The sequence below is a fragment of the Stenella coeruleoalba genome (genome assembly GCF_951394435.1).
Source record: "Stenella coeruleoalba genome assembly, chromosome: 7".
In the NCBI taxonomy this organism is placed as follows: Eukaryota; Metazoa; Chordata; class Mammalia; order Artiodactyla; family Delphinidae; genus Stenella; species Stenella coeruleoalba.
The window spans coordinates 15128368-15142387 of NC_137153.1; the positions used below are offsets into that span (position 1 = coordinate 15128368).

The 14020-nt window shown below is 37.5% G+C and overlaps 1 protein-coding gene across 2 annotated transcripts in view; it reads right to left on the reverse strand.

The window, feature by feature from the left end:
* Positions 1-14020, reverse strand: part of GLRA3 (glycine receptor alpha 3) — a gene marked incomplete at its 3' end in the record, with an annotated part of 156881 nt that overhangs the window by 35620 nt on the left and 107241 nt on the right. The gene's annotated exons all lie outside the window — the stretch shown is intronic.

The window sequence follows — 14020 nt, forward strand, 5'->3', positions numbered from 1 at the left end:
GCAAGCGCTATTTGGTAGAGGTTGTAAAGTCCTCCAGACTGAAGGGGACACTGAAGGGAATTCTTTGGTAGAGGTTGTAAAGTCCTCCAGACTGAAGGGGACACTGAAGGGAATTCTGGTTCCAGGACAGATAAGAAGACCTGCAAGACTGTCCTCTAGACCATTGGACTTAGCACAGCAAGGACTTATGTTTGACTTGCTTACACTGGAATACATTTCATTGAACCCTGCAATTAATGATTTGGTGGCTAATAATAGAAGGCTTTCACTTTTATTTGTAAGTCCTTTGATATATCCATTGTCTATACCATCTTACCTAAAGAGAAAACAGATGCACATTTCTCAAGGATCAAAAGGAAAATAGGCACTGATTCTTATTTACTTCCAGGTAAGACAAGTACCCTATTCTTCCATACGTGCAATCCCCGAAGACAAAAATATGTGAGATATTTCCCAATTTAGACAGATAAATGGAGAAATGAACTGAAACCCTGTTTTGTTTTTATGTTCTAAGTTTTTCTTAGGGTTTTCTGTGAAAAGAAAGTAGCTCTCTGAAATTCCCTCAAAGACAAGGCTTAGTTAGTCTCTGATGCAATTTATAGACAGCATACTCAGCTTGCTCTTGTGTCAAATAATCATGCACACTAAGTGATTTAGGCATGGGCATATCCTAATCAAGCTATGCTATTTCCTTAAGGTCCATAAAATATTTAAGTTTGAAACCAGAAGGAAAATAGTGAAATGACAATTTTAGGTGGTAATGCTTTTATTCTAAGTAACTAAGTGGATGTTCAAGGAAATTAACTAAATGGTAATTTTGCCTCAATAAGCCTTCAAACATAACTTTAAAAAAAAATCAGTACTTTTCTACACAGTTCACAGTGTTTTAGCATCCTTATGCTTTTGGTTGGCAGAACTTTATACAATTCTGAGAATTGCCAAGGTGAAGAGACCGGCTAATGAGATTGAGGCTGTGAGCTGAATGGCCTTGTACCATAATGAGTTCCACAACAAGGAATAGTTCATTGAGGGAACAAAAGCATTAACCCTACCTTCAGCCAACAATCTTATAGGGTAGCTGCAGGGAAACGTGTAAACAAATGACTCAATGCAAGCAAACACCTGTTTCTTCAACAAGTATTTGTTCGGCACAGACCATATATAAGGCATCCTACTGGGTTTCATGGGATGTGAGGTGCTATTACCAGGTAGAAAATAAGTGGCACGGGGGAGGTTCAAAGTGCTATGTGCTTTCAGAAGAGGGATCTATAATAGCCATTTAAGCCTCATTTGAGTTGCACCTTGAAAAAAGGCAAGACCAGCATATAAAGAACGTGAGAGACAGTGAGGCACTCAGGCAAAGGAAACAGTATAATTGGTTGAAAGAAACCACAAACTCCCAAGGTTTATAATAGGAATAGCAATAACTTTATTTATCTAGAGCAAGTTTGCATGAAGAAGCATATGGAATGAAAAGATGAATTAATGTAAGATTATGTAAAATTTACACTCCAGGTTGCAAAGTTTGATTTTTTAAAATTCCCTGTGGGCAATGATAAACAATTGAAATCTTTTGAGCAGGGGAGTGACATGACAAAAATTGTGCTTTAGAAACATTACTCTAGTAGAACCTTCTCATGGGATTCACAAAATCCAACTGCTTTCATATTCATAAGACATTATCTGCCTTTTTCAATGTGTTGACATTGGTCCAGATGGTGAAAACACAGTAAGTAAAACTTCTAGTGCTTTAGAATAAAAGCGGTGGCTGCAGACTGTGCTAGTGGTTATTGTATTCTTTACTGCCGTATCTTGCAGTATAAACAATGCCATTTTATTTAAGAATGTCCTCAATCCTTGATGAACCAATAACAATTATAATCTTAGTAAATTTTGACCCTTATATAAATGTCCTTTTACTATTCTGGGTATCAAAATGGGAAGTACGGATAAAGCACTTCAGCTGCACGTTGTAACACGATGGTTCTTTTAAGGGAAAGCACTGGTGTGATTGATTTGCAAGTAAACCAGCTGGTTTTGCTCGAAACACCATTTTTACTTGAAAAAAAAAATGACTGGCAAACTGCGGTTATTACAATTAGGTATATGGCCAATCATTTTCTTGAAAATAAAAGAAGTGAGTGAACCTATCGTGTTGAGGGAAACAACTGACAGTATTTGTTGTCAATGGTAGATTTTGAGCTTTCTATTTAACATTAAATTTTGGAAAAATTATTTTCCCAATACTTAAAGATTTTTTGATGAGCTCAGTGGTGATATTAACAGATGTGACTTTTCAATATTGTATAATGTTATGTGTCAATGTTTGGAATATCTGAATAAGTCATTAAGCTAATGTTTTCCAAATGATCAAAGCATGATGTTAAAAATTATGCATAGGCAAAAGATCCATTTAACGTTCAAGACACAAACAGATTTTAATTTACAAGAGCATGAAGAGTTCATTGAAAAATATACAGCAAAGTGATTTAGTTATATATTCATATTTTTTTCAGATTATTTTGCTGTATTTTACTATACAACTGAAACTGCCACCATATTGTAAATCAATTATACTTCAACAAAAAAAGAAGAGTTCATTGCTATGGTTTCCAATTTCACACTGCAACCAAGATTTAAGAAACTACCACCTTCAGAAACTAAGGGTTTTTCCCCCCATATTACAGAATTTCCTTCTTTTTAAAGGCTGAATAGTACCCCACTGTATGTATATATTACATTTTTTGTCCATTCGTCTGTCAATGGACATATAGCTTGTTCCCACATCTTGGCTACTGTGAACAGTGCTACAATGAACACAGTAGTGCTAGTATTTCTTCAAGATCCTCATTTCAATTCTTGTGATAAATACACAGAAGTAGGATTACTGGATCACACGGTAGTCTTATTTTTAGTTTTTGCGGCACCATGGATGAAGCTCAAGGATATTGTGCCGTGTGAAATAAGCCAGCCACAGAAAGATACATACGGCATGACTTCACCTGTATGAGGCATCTTAAATTATCAGATTCATAGAATTAAAGAATATAATGGTGACTGTCAGGGGCTGAGGGATGGGGAAATGAGAATACTCAACAAGCATAAAGTTTTAGTCAAACAAGATGAATAAGTTCTAGAGATCAGCTGTATCGCATCATACCTACACTCAACAATAATGTATTGTACGCCTAAAAATCTGTTAAGAAGGTAGATCTCATGCTAAGTGTTTTGAACACAATAAAATAAATTAAATTTTAACAAGTTTATCTGCATTCTTGAGAAGGTAAAGAAAAAATTTTCATTCTTCCTCAATGGTTCTTCAGGAATATAAGGTAGAGGTAATACTTCAGTAGATCATTTTGTCAAAATTGGAAATTAATTAAATATATAGTTAAGGGAAAATAAGAAGTTAAAGAACTTTTCAAAGTTTCAAGTCTAAGTCACTGACAAGTAGCTATGCCACAGTCTTTGCTTACATGTCATGTCAGTAGAGTAGCCTTCTCTGACCATCTTATAAAATACTTTTCTTTCAATGAGTCTACATTACCCTTTCCTGTTTATTTTTTTCCTTTGAACTACTCTTTACCTGCCATGGTATATAGTCATCAAGTTTGTATTTTTTATCTAGCCTCCTGGAATTTAAACTTTATAAAAGCAGAGATTATTGTATTTTAGTCACTGACGTATTTTTCCAGTACCTAAAATAGTATGTAACATGTACGAGGAGGTTGACTGTTTGAATTAGAAATAGATAAAGGGAAAGGAGGAAGATGTGCTTGTGTGTTTGTATCTGATGGGTTTACTTGGCGGTACACTGAATTTAAGATGCTAGCAGGAGACGCAGGTGTGGCTAACAAGTTTGAACATTGATTTATATGTTGAAAATTGTTGAAATCACGGACCTATACATTGAAAGTGAGATCAGGATTGTAGTTATAAGTTTGAGAGTCACCTAAGGATGATATTAAAATTATAGACTATCTGAGATTATCAAGGGAGATAATATATAAAGGGAAAAAAAGCTATAGGAGGGATCAGAGAATTTTCACCTTGGAAAGAGAAAGGTGAAGACAGAAAAGTAACAAACAGGAAGTTCAAGAAGGCACATTTCAGCTAAATAAGTGTAAGTGAGAATGTTCTAAAAGAATTTCACAGTGGAATTGGTAAGGTAACAAGTTTCCCTCAAGCAGAGGCTAGGAAATGATCTGTCAGGAATGTTATGAGACCCTTAATCATTGTGTTAGTTAAAATAGATGAACTCCAAAGCCTTTTCCAGCCCTCTGATTTTATGATATCATTGAATATAGCCTTATAAATCTAATTAAAATACACTATAAAAAAAGAATAGGAGGGCTTCCCTGGTGGCGCAGTGGTTGAGAGTCCACCTGACGATGCAGGGGACGTGGATTCGTGCCCCAGTCCGGGAGGATCCCACATGCCACGGAGCGGCTGGGCCCGTGAGCCATGGCCACTGAGCCTGCGTGTTGGGAGCCTGTGCTCCACAACAGGAGAGGCCACAGCAGTGAGAGGCCTGCGTACCGCAAAAAAAAAAAAGAATAGGAAAGGATTAGTTACTGTTAAAGAAACAGACAGGCTGATCAAAGGAATCAAAGTTAAAGTGTAGAAAGCTATCTAAGCATGTATAAACATCAAAAACTTGTGCCAATTGCATGCGGCACTGTAACTGGGGGGAGGGGGGTGTAGAACATCAAGTGGGCCATAGCAGTGTGAATACCTGTGGGGCGGGAAAGTAAGATGTAGGTATAATCTTGAGGTGCAGAAAAAGCTTCTGGAGCCTGAACTTCTTGAGTGGTACCTCTGGGGCTAGTCGAGAGTAGGCCATAGCAGAACGCAGCCCAATGTTCAGCATCTGGTGACGACACTGATGTCCATGTGGAGAAGCGGCAGCATGGCCATAATAGCCTCACAGACTTTGGTTCAAGACTCACATAAACCCAGACACTGTTTCCTAACACTATGAAAGAGGGGGCGTCCTGAAGAATTTATGATGTTGGACTTCTCATCAACTTTGGCGAGTGGAGAGCTTGCAATGGATGTATGCAGAATTTTTTTAAATGTGTATAATTTTGTGCACACAAATATCTTAGAAAATACACTCCTGATATATATTTAAATAAAGAATCATAGTTTGAAGCACCAAAAAATGGGTTCAATAGATATGCAGTTAATATGCTGTGGAAGTTTGCAATATTTGAAAGAATTGTAATTTTTCCTTGCGATCTTTTCCAGCCCTCTGTAAAAAAGCCCTCATGCAAATTCCCAATTTCTCTGACATTAGATAAGAAAATAGTTTTGTTTTTTTTTTTTTTTTGCGGTTCGCGGGCCTCTCACTGTTGTGGCCTCTCCCATTGCGGAGCACAGGCTCCGGACGTGCAGGCTCAGCGGCCATGGCCCACGGGCCCAGCCGCTCCGCGGCATGTGGGATCTTCCCAGACCGGGGCACGAACCCGTGTCCCCTGCATCAGCAGGCGGACTCTCAACCACTGCGCCACCAGGGAAGCCCAAGAAAATAGTTTTTTAAAAACTCTAATTAAACATAAGAAATGGTAGGGGGCTTGTATAAGATATCAGGAGATATAAATTTATAATCTTTTAAAAAATTCTTGTTATGTCATTAGAGAATTTCATATTAAAACAACAAGAAACCAACACACCTATTAGAATGACCAAAATCTAGAATACTGACAACACCAAATACTGACGAGAGGATGTGGACTAACAAGAATTCACTGCTGGTGAGAATGAAAAAATGGTACAGCCACTTTGGAAGACAGTTTGGTGGATCCTTATAAAACTAAACATACTCTTACCATAGGATCTAGCAATCAAAGGAGTTGAAAACCGAATGAGTCGAACATATGTCTACACAAAAACCTGCACACAGAAATTTATAGCAGCTTTGTACATGCCAAAACTTAGAAGCTACCAAGATATTCTTCAGCAGGTAAGTGGATAAGTAAACTGCAGTACATCCGGATGATGGAATAGTATTCAGCACTAAAAAGAAATGAGCTATCAAGCCATGAGAAACCTTAAATGCATCTTACTAAATGGAAGAAGTCAATCAATCTGAAAAGGCTACAACTCCATGACATTCTAGAAAGAGCAAAACTATGGAGGCAGGAAAATGATCAGTGGTAACCAGGGATCTGGGGGAGGAAGAAGTGAATAGGCAGAGCACAGAGGATATTTAGGGCAGTGAAACTATTCTGTACGATACTACAATGGAATACATGTCATTACATATTTGTCGAAACTCAGAGAATGCACACCACCAAGAGTGAACCCTAATGTAGGTCCACGGATTGTAATAAACGCACCACTCTGGTGTGGGGTGTTGACACTAGCAGAGGATGTGCATGTGCGGGGTGGGTAGGGAAGTGTAAGGGAAATTGTCAATTTCTGATCAATTTTGTTGTGAACCTTAAACTGCTCTAAAAACTCTATTTTCAAAAAATCTCATCTATAAAAATATTCAAATATTACCAACAAGAAAAAATTTTATTACCGAAATGTTGCCCTGGACTTAATTTAACTAGTTCATTAATTTAATAAATAATTGTTGAGTTCCTACCCTATATAAGTGCCTAGGTAAATGGCTGGAACTGCCCAGCTCCAGTCAAGATGCTTGTAGAATAGTGGCAGCTGACAATAAAACAGATAAACAGACTGTGAAGAGTCTGATAGAGAATAAGTGGAGTTCTATGTGAGTGCAGAAAGGGGTCTAAACTAAGCTGGAGTACGGGAGCAGAAGGAGAATCAGATAAAGTCTTCCAGAGGAAAGACTGTAACAAGTATTCAGGTGTAGCAGTGTTAAATTAAAAATTTACTCTTCTCAGATGTGAAAAATAGAGGGGTGTTTGTTTTTAATTATTTACAACTGTTTGTATCTTAATATGATGCCTCCATCCCATCTGATTGGGGTAGACTTAAAGATGACTCAGGGACTTCCCTGGTGGCACAGTGGTTAAGAATCCGCCTGCCAATGCAGGGGACACGAGTTTGAGACCTGGTCTGGGAAGATCCCACATGCCGCAGGGCAACTAAGCCTGTGTGCCACAACTACTGAGCCTGAGTGCTAGACCCCAGGAGCCACAACTACTGAGCCCGCATGCCACAACTACTGAAGTCCACGTGCCTAGAGCCCGTGCTCCGTAACAACAGAAGCCACCACAATGAGAAGCCCGCGCACCACAACGAAGAGTAGCCTGTGCACAGCAACGAACAAAAGCAGCCAAAATAAATAAATAAAATAAATTTATTTTTTAAAACGATGACTCAGTTGTTTTTTGAGAGCTTAGTGTCTTAAGAGAAAAAATATTCAGTCTTCCAGGATTTCCCTTTTTCTTCCTTTCTCTTAGTAAAGGAGTCAATTGGTTACCAGAATTCTAACCGTACATCTTCGTTTGCCAAAACAGCCCTAGATTACCTTTTTTTTCCTCCCCTATGTCCTCTCTGACTTATCAGTTGTTCTAGATTCTTCATTTTTAGATTGGGTATCATTATTAATTATTGTTCGAAAATACATCATTATTGGTTTGGTATATCTTCAATTTTACTTCTAGATTCTCCCACAGTATAATAGAGTATGAAATATTAGGTTAAACCTGTAAAACAGCCCGCTTCAGCAATGGTCCCTCTATCTTTATCAGACCCCTTCAGTAACTAACATTTCAAGGGCAGCTAACTCCTGATCGCAGTAGTGGCAGTAGTTTTCACCTTTGTTCCCCCCTCTGGGCACTTGGTGTACAAACCTGGGACATGTGTGAAGTGTCAAAGTGCCTAAGTGTCACAGAAAATTATGTTAGTTGTAACTGAAAGCTGAGTACTGCTTAGTACTACTAGCTTAGTACTGCTAAGGATCATATAGGAAGTAACCCGAATGCTTTAAAACCTACAACCATTTATTTTATTATTTGGCAACACTCATATTTTGTAATAAACTCTCCTAGCTGCAATGGCTAAAAGAATTCAATATTTACTGAAAAAGCAAGCACCAAATTTCCATTTCACACAAAAAGTTGATGGTGAAGGTGCAACTTGAACAAAATGTTGTTTATATTTACCATTCACGAAAGGGGCTACAAGGATAGCACTGTCCACATAAAAGCCACAAGACACAAATGAGCTGAAAACATACCAGCATCTATTTCAAAAGATACAGTCATTTTTGGAATACTGCCCAAAGATGATCATTTGATAAGTGTGTTTGCAGGGGGAGCATTTACGTATCACTCTATGAAAACTGAATTTTTATTTAGATCGAATGATTATTTTTCTGAATTAATTTCACTCTTTTTTGACTTCAGGTTTTCTTGGAAAAGCGCATAACAGGAAATTTGCAAGCAATTAAATGATGGCAGTTTTGTTTCAGTATCATTTCCTGCTTCAAAGAGAAAATTGGTTAAAATGATTTTAAATGAGTTTGATTTTTAAATCTAATTCTTTTGGAATTACATGTGTTGAGGATGAAGTATGTGATGTCACTGTAAATTCTATTGTAAGGTCTGTTAAATTCATTTAAAAAGTTCAGCATTGAAAATAAATGTCACTTGTTTGTGATGGATCTGAATAAAATATTTGTTGGAACTCATCACCATGTTAAAAATTATGTTCTTACTAAATTGAAAAATCTATGGAGATGCAGTATTCTTGAAATTAGTAACGATGGATATATGATTTATTTTACATCCATAAGCTCTGCTCCATTCCATCAATTGAAGAGAAGTGATAGTTGTTAAATTTTACATTTTTATAGGAACGTCAAGTTAAGTGAACTATAATTCTCTGTGTGACAAAGCAGATGTTGAATTAAAAATTACATTTCATCATGGCATAACACATTTCTCTATTTACTGCTTGCCATCAGATAAATTTTTTTTTAAATTTGAACATTAGAAAGTACTTTAAAAATGAACTTATATATTCTGCAATGGTATTGAACTCTCAGTAAAAAGGTTCTCTAAATTTCGGTTGCATTTGTTCAAAATCAGTTGGAAATATTTAATCAAATTATGTTATGAATGGAGCACTAAAATTTTAGACTCTGAAACTTTTTATCAGATTGGAATTATAAATATGATGTTTCTAGACAGGTACACATTGAGATTAATCCCTATAATATTAAGGGAGAACACTGAAGTCTCAAATGCTGTACAATATTTATTTATTTATTTAATAAATGTGCTTTGGAATATCTTATGAGAAAATTACATTGATGGACTGCTTGTTTTTAATTGGATAACTTATATTGAAATTCAATGGAATTCAGAAGGCCCATTTTCCAGCGTGTGAATTAGGTGAAGAATTTTAAAAGATTCCTAAATAAAAGCAACTAATTTGACTGAGTTTTGTTCTATAAAAACATTTTTTGATAAAAGGTACTCAAGACAAAGACAGAGACAATATCTGTAAAAATATATGGGCTGAACTAGTTACCTACTTCAATACAAAGAAAAGTAAAATTAAGCTCTAAAATTATCAAGTACTTTAGCTATCTCAACTGCACACAGATTATTTTCTTAATAAAACCATTATAGTCTATATAGCAAGATCCACTAATGGTGTCAACAATTTCAAATTTAGTACCAAAATTGCAGCTTTAAAGATGATTCCAAATTAGTTTGGTTTGATTTAGGAAGGATTATATTTAAAAACCTAGAACGATACTCATCCACTAATATAAAAATCATGTCAGTTAATAAATACATATTACAAAGATATAAAAATTTAAATACATGTGGTGCCCTTCATTTATTCTCCTAAGTGTCCCCATTTTGATGATAAATTATATGGTCACCCCTGTCATCAGGTATACTTTATACCAGGAGGAAATCGTAAAAGTAATACTTATTTAAAGAGAAAATGTGGGCTGAGCATACATTTAAGTTCAAAACAAGTTTGAGATTTATTAGTAAATTATAGATTCACATTTAGTTCTAAAAGTGAACTGGAATCATATTTGGTCACATATAATCACATATATACATAATCACACACACACACATACACACGAGTAAAGGAAAAAGGGTCATGAGACAAACTCCAAAAGGGTTAATACACGTGAGGACAGTTGTGAGTCAAGGTTAAAGCATGTCCCTCTTTGTTTTTCTATTGTTCAAATTTTCTAGTACAAATTTGCTGATTTTGAACACATCATTCAAATGTATTCCATTATCATCTTTAAAAAATTTCATCTTCGGTCATTTTTTAAAAATAGGTTAAAAGACTACAGAAGAAAGTCAGAAAGAGAAAAACAAAACAAATACCATATGCTAACACATATATATGTAATCTAAAAAAAAAAAGAAACGGTTCTGATGAAACTAGGGGCAGGACAGAACAAAGATGCAGATGTAGAGAATGGACTTGAGGACATGGGGAGGGGGAAGGGTATGCTGGGACGAAGTGAGAGAGTGGCATGGACATATATACACTACCAAATGTAAAATAGATAGCTAGTGGGAAGCAGCCGCATAGCACAGGGAGATCTGCTCGGTGCTTTGTATCCACCTAGAGGGGTGGGATAGGGAGGGTGGGAGGGAGACGCAAGAGGGAGTAGATATGGGAATATATGTATGCCTATGGCTGATTTACTTTGTTATACAGCAGCAACTAACACAACATTGTAAAGCAATTATAGTCCAATAAAGATGCTAATAAATAAATAAATAAATAGAACAGTTTAAGAAAAACACCTTGAAGAATTTGACTTCAGTAGCTTTTACTTTGACAGGATTTTCTTAGCATCTGCTAAAAGAGTTTAACAAACAGTATCTCTATTGTTAGCTAAATTAATTTCTAATAAGGGGGCAGGAAGTGTTTAATGACTGAAATATGAAAGGGATACTTGAGGCAGTCTACCAACTCTTGATAAAGAAATTAAGAAATAAGGTGGGGCTTCCCTGGTGGCCCAGTGGTTGAGAGTCCGCCTGCCGATACAGGGTACACGGGTTCGTGCCCCAGTCCGAGAAGATCCCACGTGCCGCGGAGCGGCTGGGCCTGTGAGCCACGGCCGCTGAGCCTGCGCGTCCGGAGTCTGTGCTCCGCAACAGGAGAGGCCACAACAGTGAGAGGGCCGCGTACCGCAAAAAAAAAAAAAAAAGAAAGAAAGAAAGAAGGCAGAGGCAACAAGAGGCTTTGCTTTCCCGCATTGGGTTTTTGATTGATTGGAAATGTCCTGGGAAAGGCAGGAAGATGAAAGGTCTTGTTACATGAGCATGTGTGTCTGCAAAATAGCCCAGGAAGCTTTCCTTATTCTAACGAAGTCCAGTGAGCCAGCTCTCCTTAGGCCCTGTACCCTCTCATCTGTAATAACGAACATTCATGGAACTATGGATTTCACTCACTGCTACCACTTGCTCATCATGTTCCCCCTTTTTCTTAAAACTTCTTGGAATCCAGCTTTGAGCCTCATCATTCTAATCACATTTGTCTTTATCATCAATAAAAATGACTTTTTTCAAGTACTTTTAAAAAAAAAACACCATTTCACAGCACTTGATGCTCTTAAACAGATCTCCTCAGCTGCCCCTTCTCTTTTGAGATTGCATGATTGCGATTTTAATTTGCTATCTATGAAAACCCCTTGACTGGAATTCCTTCCAACAACCTCGAAATGAAGGCCTTTGTTAAGCGTTGGCTCTTCTTTGTGTGTTTGTTTTCATCTGTGCATTCTCTCCATTAAAAATTTCGTTATGGTTGAACCACTCTGTAGATGGCTGTTAATAGTATGTCTTCAGGTCTCACTCTTCCCTTTGCTTTATACCTAAATTTCCTGAACTTTAAATATATTAAGATTGGATTTATCAATATTCCCTTTAACATTTACTTATTCTATGTTTTCTTTCTCTGTCAGTATTTCCAAAACGATTCTACCTATGAAAGCTCTTTAGCTCTGACTCACTCATTCCCAGAGCCTTTGCATCCACTTTGTATTGAAGTGAATGAAGAATGGTGGAATATGCGCCCCCTAAATATGCCACTTTAGTAGAAGGATTATTTTGAGCTAAAGACACCTGAAAAACAGCAGATGCAAGAAGACCATTCTAATCTCCCCTTTTCTTCCTGAAAACTGTAGATAAAAACTCCCACATGAAAGACGTGCTCCCCGTACCAGGAATCAAAGCCAAGAGAATTCTGTACACACAGACTTTTTAAAATAATTCTCATCTTCCTTTAGTTTCCCCACACAGTCTAGGTACTTTTCCACAATTGCTTCTCTTTGTTCAACCTGGTATAAAAGCATTTAGTTTTGGCCACTTCCTTGACTAGTCATCTCCTTATGACAGATCCCATGTTATGTAAAACTTAACATTAAATAAATGGGTATCCTTTTCTTCTGTTAATCTATCCTATCTCCGTTTAATTTTCAGGCCCAGCCTGAAGAGCCTAAGAAGTTAAAGATAACATTTTGCCTTCTCTACAGCATCAACCTGTACTGTTCCTACCTTCCACATTGTTCCTTTTGGTCCCTACTTTTATTCTTTTTGTTGGAATATTATGAAACCTTCTTAAATAACCTTGGTTCCTCTGGCTGAGAGAATCTTTAACAGCATAATATTGACCAACTCATTTTCTTGCTCCTACATCTTGAATAGCTCCTCACTATTGGATAACATCCAGCATCCTTGGTTTAGAAATTAGGGAACCAGTGTGGCTTAGACTATTTTTCATACGATTTTTTTTCTCGATTACTCTCCCATGTACCTAATTTTGCAACCAAGAAGCCTGTCCTCAAAATGCCTTCCTGGGGACTTCCCTGGTGGCACAGTGGTTAAGAATCCACCTGCCAGTGCAGGGGATATGGGTTTGAGTCCTGGTACGGGAAGATCCCACGTGCCGCGGAGCAACTAAGCCCGTGCACCACAACTACTGAGCCTGCACTCTAGTGCCCAAGCGCCACAACTACTGAGCCCGTGAGCCACAACTACTGAGCCTGCGCGCCACAACTGTGCCTAGATCCCGCGCTCCGCAACAAGAGAAGCCTCCGCAATGAGAAGCCCACACACCGCGATGAAGAGTAGCCCCCGCTCACGGCAACTAGAGAAAGCCCGCGCGCAGCAACGAAGACCCAATGCAGCCAAAAATAAATAAACGAATTAATTAATTAATTTTTAAAAATGCCTTCCTGGAACAGTTAGAAATGCACACTGCTGGGAATCCTGTCTTTCTCCCCACCACCACCCCGCATTTTTTGATAAATAGCTCCCCCAACTAAAACTAGATTTTTATTTTCCTTTCATTTAATTTAGTAATTTGTCCATGAGTATGATTAATATTTAAGAACTACGTATAAAAGTAATGCATTTGAATTTAACAAGAAGGCGATATTATCAGAGAAACGGGTATTTCCACTTCCTCACTTTAATAAGAATCACCAAATGTGGAGGGCGGGTTGCATCCCCCCACGACATAGGCACGCCATCTAGTGGCAGCTCCCCCGCACTACAGACCTGGCCTCTGAGGCCTGCAAGTCTGAAGATCCACCTGCAAATTTTTTCTCAAGGAATATGTCAAACACACATTTTTTTTCTTGATATAACATAGTATAAGAAAAATATTGCATAATGCTTACTTTCCGTATGGCATTAAACACTGAAAACCAGTTAAGTTTGGGCTGATTCTATAGATAAGTGCAGAAAAACAGAAGGACCTTAAGTTTTCGTGTGTTAACATTTAATCCGTGATGCACACGGATCCACTTTGAAAGAAGAAATTTAAAGAAACGCCTATAAGCTTGGATAAATCTCTGATAAAGTGTGAGAAATGTCTTTTCTCCGGAGATAACACACAACACAGCCAGCAGTGTACTCTCTGAGTAAATACTGAGGAGTCAACAAAACGGTTCAGAGTAAGCACAGCCTTTGAAGCCAGATGGTTTGTTGTTACCACCTCCATAAATTGGGGCAAAATCACTCAAAGTGACCATTTCCATATGTGGAAACATGGGGATAACAACATCTTTGTTGTGAGTATGAGAAATAATATATTCAAAATG